The sequence below is a fragment of the Cryptomeria japonica genome, chromosome 2 (assembly GCF_030272615.1).
Source record: "Cryptomeria japonica chromosome 2, Sugi_1.0, whole genome shotgun sequence".
Lineage (NCBI taxonomy): Eukaryota > Viridiplantae > Streptophyta > Pinopsida > Cupressales > Cupressaceae > Cryptomeria > Cryptomeria japonica.
Genome location: NC_081406.1, coordinates 662,301,359 through 662,307,671, shown reverse-complemented (window position 1 = coordinate 662,307,671; position 6,313 = coordinate 662,301,359).

Here is a 6,313-nt window from a genome sequence, read left to right as displayed (position 1 = left end):
TGGTTATCAAATAGTGGAAATTGAATGGGATTCTAAGATGATAGTCTATTTGATTAAGAACGTTCCTCTTAAGGATTCAAATAAGAAATTATATTGAAGACATCAAATCTTCATTTAAAATTTTCTCAAGTTATTGTAAAACATTCCTTTAGAAAAGGTAACAAAATTGTGGAGTGTTTTGCTAACCCTTGATTGGGGACATTTTAACTTTTCTTCTCAACATGATAGCGAAGCAAGGTGGTAAGAATTATTATTCTAATAATTGAAATTTTGTGCTTTGAATAATTTGAGAGGTAAAATGAGCTTTAATTGGAGGGGATAGGATTTTAAGTTATCTTTCAGAACTTATTTTATAATAAAGATTCGATCATTTGTAAGGATGATCTCAATATCTATACTTGAGTGATGAGAAGTACATTGAGGGAAGACTTTTTGATATACCACCTTTGTTAATCATGAATGTTAAATAAGGGAGAGGACCTAGTAGTCGTGCACATTTACTTCACGATTCTCAAAATCCTACGTGTAAATTTCAAATCACTCCCAATTTTTTATAGTAGCTTACTTGGCATGTCCCCTGCTTATAACTAATGTTAGTACATGGTGCCACGCCACATCAACATGCTTTTTGCCAAGGTGTCCAAAACAACCAAAAAAAAAAGTGAGACCAAAAGCTATGCAAAAGAGGCCCCAATACTTGTGCAATTGATGTGGCATCACCTAATTGGTTACTTTTTTCAACTATTGGTACATTTCCTAACAATAGCAACTTTAAAGTCACAACTATTGGTGCATAAACACACAAAAATTGATATTTTATGTTTCAAACAATAGTTTTTATTTGTATTATTATTGGGGCAAAAAGTATCAACAACCCTCACAACAGTTAGTACATGCTCAACTACTAGTGCTCTTCCCCTATATGGTGAGTTTATATTTTAATGATTTGGGGGAAAATATTACAAACCATTAGTCATGAAAAGTGTCTCTTGTATTTGCTTATTCTTTAGTCATCACAAGGGGAATTAGGATAATGAGATTATCTTTTCTCATGTGAGTGATATTAATTTTAAAATGTACTATAATGATTATGATGGTTATGGAATTGAAAGATGAAGGAGATTTTTGAAAGGGTATTCTAAATTTCATGTAAAAAATGACATTTTTTAGAAAGGCATCAAATCATTATGATCTTAATGTTGGCTCTCATGTCACAAGGTGGCAATCTATTCTTATGACAAGTCTTCTTGGAAATGATGTTATTACTTGCCCTTGTGTTTCCTTTTGTTGCATATGTTATTGCATTTTGTCGTATGTTGATGAGCTAAGTTTTTTTGCCTCTTTTAATTTATGTCGTAAGATCACATTTCCTATTCGTGAGCTCAACTTGTCTATGTGGAGCTCAACTTGTCTATGTGGATTACTAGTATGGATGGCTAAAGAATATGCATGGAACTTGTCTCCTATGATTCTTTGAGGAAGTATGTTTAAGTGTGGGCAATCTTTGAGAAAGGTGGTTTAACCTCTTTTTTTGGGCCATGAGAGGGCATGATGATAAGTTAATTGCTTGATTTGTCAATTATTGGAAACACAGTCATCTTAAGGTTGGTAGAGTCAAGATTGTGGTTTTGGAGGGGCCTATTGTGAAGGCTATTGGTTTTAGCTATGAAGGGGAGAGGTGTAAAGAGATAGGCAAACCATCTTTTAAAAGTTTATTGTGTCATTCCTTGAGGATGAAGAGACATGAATGGGTATAGATGGGTGGGAGGAGGTTATTCTAGCAAGTTCTTGTCAAGCCTTAAAATTTTATGGACGAGGGTGCATTAATGCCCATTATTCTATAGGCTTGTCCTAAAATTCTATGGTAGATTAATCAGTGCCTCTTAGTTCCTATCTCATTAGGTATTTCACATTAGAGGGTTGATTTTGTATCATTCATAGTTACCATTATCCTTTATCAATCATCTAAGACATAATAATGCTATTAGTTTCCCTTTTTTTCTCTCTATTCTCTAGAAAACTGCTTTAGAGAGAAGGCTTACCCTCCTCTTCACCGAGGCCTAATTTTTTCCTTTTACAATATTAGTTTGAACTCTATTCATATGTCTGGCTTAAAAGAAATTATATTGAAGACTTGATAATAAGGGATTTTGTTTTCACTAATAGGTTTTTTTGAATAAGGGGTAAAAACTTTATTGAAAATCAGAAACAAGAATTACAAAGAGAACCAGAGCCCCAAATCCCCAGAAAGGAACCACAAGCCCAACCAAAGATCATACAGCTTCATAACTATCCATGTCCTCAACAAAGATCTTCTGCAATTACTGACAGTAATCCGGGGAGAGATGCTCCCAACCTTCAACTTTCCAATCATTACCATGTTTCGAGGCCCACTTAGCTAAACAATCAGCTGCTCTATTCCATTCACGAGGGATGTGGATGAAAGACACCTGCTCCATCATAGTACTAATTTGAAGAATCTGGTGAACAATCCCTGCCAGCTGTCAATGAATCCCTTTCACCTTCTGCTCAATACACATGTTAACAATAATTTGTGAATTTGATTCGCAGATAACCTTCCGCCATCCCAACTCCAAGGCATGCTCCAGGGCATAAAAAATTGCTAATCCCTCCATAAAGTTATTAGATTGTCATCCTTTATGCACTGAAAAGAAGAAAACCACCTCCCCCATACGATTCCTACCAACACCACTAACCCCAGCAGGACCCGAATTACCCCTAGAGCAGCCATTGGTATTAATCTTGATAAACACATCTTGAGGGGGCATCCACCTTCCCACCCTTTGAACCTTCTTCATAGCATGTCTAAATCTCCTGACACAAGATGAGGTGGGAGACAACTCCTGCAAACCCAACCTACTCATGATATCCACCTCATCTCTATCTAGAGGAAAATTCACCTCACATTTAGCTTCCACTGTCTCCCGAATCATAACAATGATTCTATTAGACACTTGCAGAACTAACAGTCTGACCTCCCTAAAGATCCTCCTATTTCTCTCAAGCCAGATCCGCCACAATATGAAAATGGGCCCAATATGCCAGACAGTTTGAAGAAAGGAGGACAAGAGGAGGTATGCCCAAACTGCTCCAAAACTCTACCAGAGAATCCACGTGAACACAAGGATGCTTCCACACCCCCACTAGTAATGCCAAATAAGAAGTGAGAAAGGGCATTTGAAGAACAGGTGTGAGGAATCTTCCTCCCCATGACCACACACAACACAGATGGAAGGTCCCAAGAATCCCCGCTTGCGAATATTGTCCCAAGTTAGGCATATATTCAAAGCCAAAGTCCAAGAGAAATAGTTAAATTTCGGCCAAGAAAAATTATTCCACACATGTTTCCACCAGTGCACCTCCCTCCCCTCCAATCTATGGGACAACAACTCCTGGTACCCACTAGCCACAGTAAAGACCAAGCTAGTCCATCCCTACCCCCGAGGGAACTACAATGTCTACTCGCGAAAATGCCATGCAACTTAGCACACTCTTTATCCATCCCAACAATCGGCCACTCATTAGGAGCCTTCCACCGCTCCAACTCCAGCCGCCCACTCCTATGAACAACCTTGAAGTCACTCATCCTAGACCACCCTAACTCCAGAAACCTCTAGAAAAGATTCCCAAGGTTAGGAAATTGATCAAGGATGGGGGGTATCCATCCCAAGAGTCGTACCAGAAAAAGGACCTCTCCCCTCCTCCTACATATCCAAAAGAGTCATTCCTTAATAAGAGAAGCCCCCTTCTTGAGAGTGATCTAAATCGTTGAGCCTTTTTCCTCAAGTGGGTATCTTGGGATTTCCTCCTTCGAGATCCTCTACATATATTTGTAGGCCAAAATCCTAGCCCGATCTCGATCCTGTTCAACACACCACCTCTAGTACAATTTAGCCGCCAAAGCCTCCCCAAATAAAATAGACTGCCTTAAACCAAGCCCACTCGACTGTTTCGGGCTACACACCAAGTCCCAATTGACAAGACACCATTTATATGAGGACAAATTGTCTGCCCATAAGAATTGCCTTGCCAGAGAGTCCAATCCCTTCAAGAATCACTTGGGGGCCACTTGTAGCATACATTGATAAATCAGAAGAGCCTGAACCACCGACTGGATTAGTTGTACCCTCCCAACAAAGGATAACCATCTGTGTGTCTAGTGTTCAACCTTCATGTGAAATTTATCCAAGATACCCTACCATGAATCCTTGGGAGGGTTACCAGGAGAAATAGGAATACCCTGATAAGTCAAGGGCAGAGAGCCAACTTGGAATCTCAAGATATGAGCAATCCTCCTCTGAATAGTTCCAGGTGTGTTGAAGAAGAGGATAGAAGATTTATCCTCATTGATCAACTGGTCCGAAGCTGCGAGATAAACATGCAAAACTTTACGCAAATTAGTAGCTTCTTTGATCTGAGCTAATCCCATTAGGGTCGTGTCATCAACAAACTACAATGAGACTATGACTGCAAGTCATTACCCCAACTCCAACCCTGAATAATACCCAAACCCACATTATGCTTAATCAGCCTCCCCAGACCCTCAGCCAAAAGAATGGATAAGTATGGGGAGAGGGGGTCCCCTTGGCGAAGACCCCTAGAAGCACCAAACAACTCAGTATGATCTCCATTAATTAGTACATAGAAGGAGGTAGATGTAACACAACTCATAACCCATTGGGTCCATTCATCAACAAAGCCAAAAGCCCTAAGGATCTTGTGGAGAAAGGACCAACGAACTCTATCGTAAGCCTTAGCCATATCCAACTTAATAAACATAGCTTTTTCCTTGGAGGTTGCCATAGAATGAATGGTCTCTGTAGCAATGACCACACCATCCAAGATTTGGTGACCTTCCACGAACCCGCTTTGCTCCTCAGAGATGACATCTCCAAGACAATTCTTCAACCTATCCGATATAAGCTTAGAGATGATCTTATAAATCACATTACAAAGAGATAGGGTGGAACTGGCCTAACCGGTCAACCCCATCACACTTGGGGATTAGTGCAATGAAAGTCGCATTCAAAGCCCGAAGCATCTGCTTATTCCTTTGGGACTCTTGGACCACTTCCAATAAGTCCAATTTGATAATATCCCAAAAATCTTGAAAGAATTCAACCGGAAACCCATCCGCTCCAAGAGCTTTTCCCTTCCTCATGTGAAAAACAATCCTCTCAAGTTCTTCTAGCAAAATAGGACCCATAAGCTGCTCATTCATCTCCTTAGTAACTAGAGAAGGAATGCAAGCAAGAACCTGATTCTCCTCATCCAATTCCCCCTGAGAATCCTCGCTGAAGAGGGACCAAAAATACTATAAAGACTCCCTAGAAATCTCCTGCAAGGATAAAAACTGCTCAACTCTATCATTGACCAGAATGGGAATGGAATTGCCATCTCTTCTTGCTTTCATTGAATTGAAGAAGAAAGCAGTATTCTTGTCCCCTACTTGAAGCAGTATTTCCTCCCTAAGCTCCCATTCCTCTAAAGCCTTGACAACGTTGTCTTCCTCCCTAAGCAAGGCTTCAGACAAACCATGCTCTCTAATTTCACTGATGATGCCATTCAACACTATTTGAGCAACTTTCTTACCATGAAAAATATTCTCGAAACACTGGCGGTTCCACCGTTTAAGCTGGAACTCAACAAATTGCAACTCCAGGAGAACCATCCCCCCCAACCAACTTCACTTCAGCACTAGAAATGGGGCCCAACTGAGCCACTACTGGCTAATCCATCTCCATTTGTTGACTCCCAACTACTTCCAGAGCCTGGGTAGAGTTCCAATTCACACTATCAGGGACCAACCCTGATGCACCCTGATCCAAAGCAATTAACCCTGGGTTCACCTCCTGTTGGGTAAGGTTGTCCAAGGCTTCAAATCTGTTAAAGGTATCCTTCTCCTATCTCTCCTGTAGGGGCCTCTTTTGTCCTCGATTCCTGTTCTTTGTCTTAACTGGGACAAAACCATCAACACCCACAACTTCATCAGACATGGCAACTTTTCCTTTGTTAGCCCCATCTATGTTACAGGTGAACTGTTGAGGTTGGCGCACCACCGGTTTATACCTAGGATACTTGCACTGCAAATGACCATACTCATGACACAAACGACACCGAAATGGTAAAGTCTCATAATCCAACTGCTAAACCCAAGAATAAGAACCCGCACACATATCTATAGCATCTGGTAGGGGCTTACTAAGATCAATTTCAACACAGATATAGACGAAAGTCATTACCTTTCTCCCCAAGGTTTGCGTTGAGGATCCAACTGGCCTCCCAAGCACTG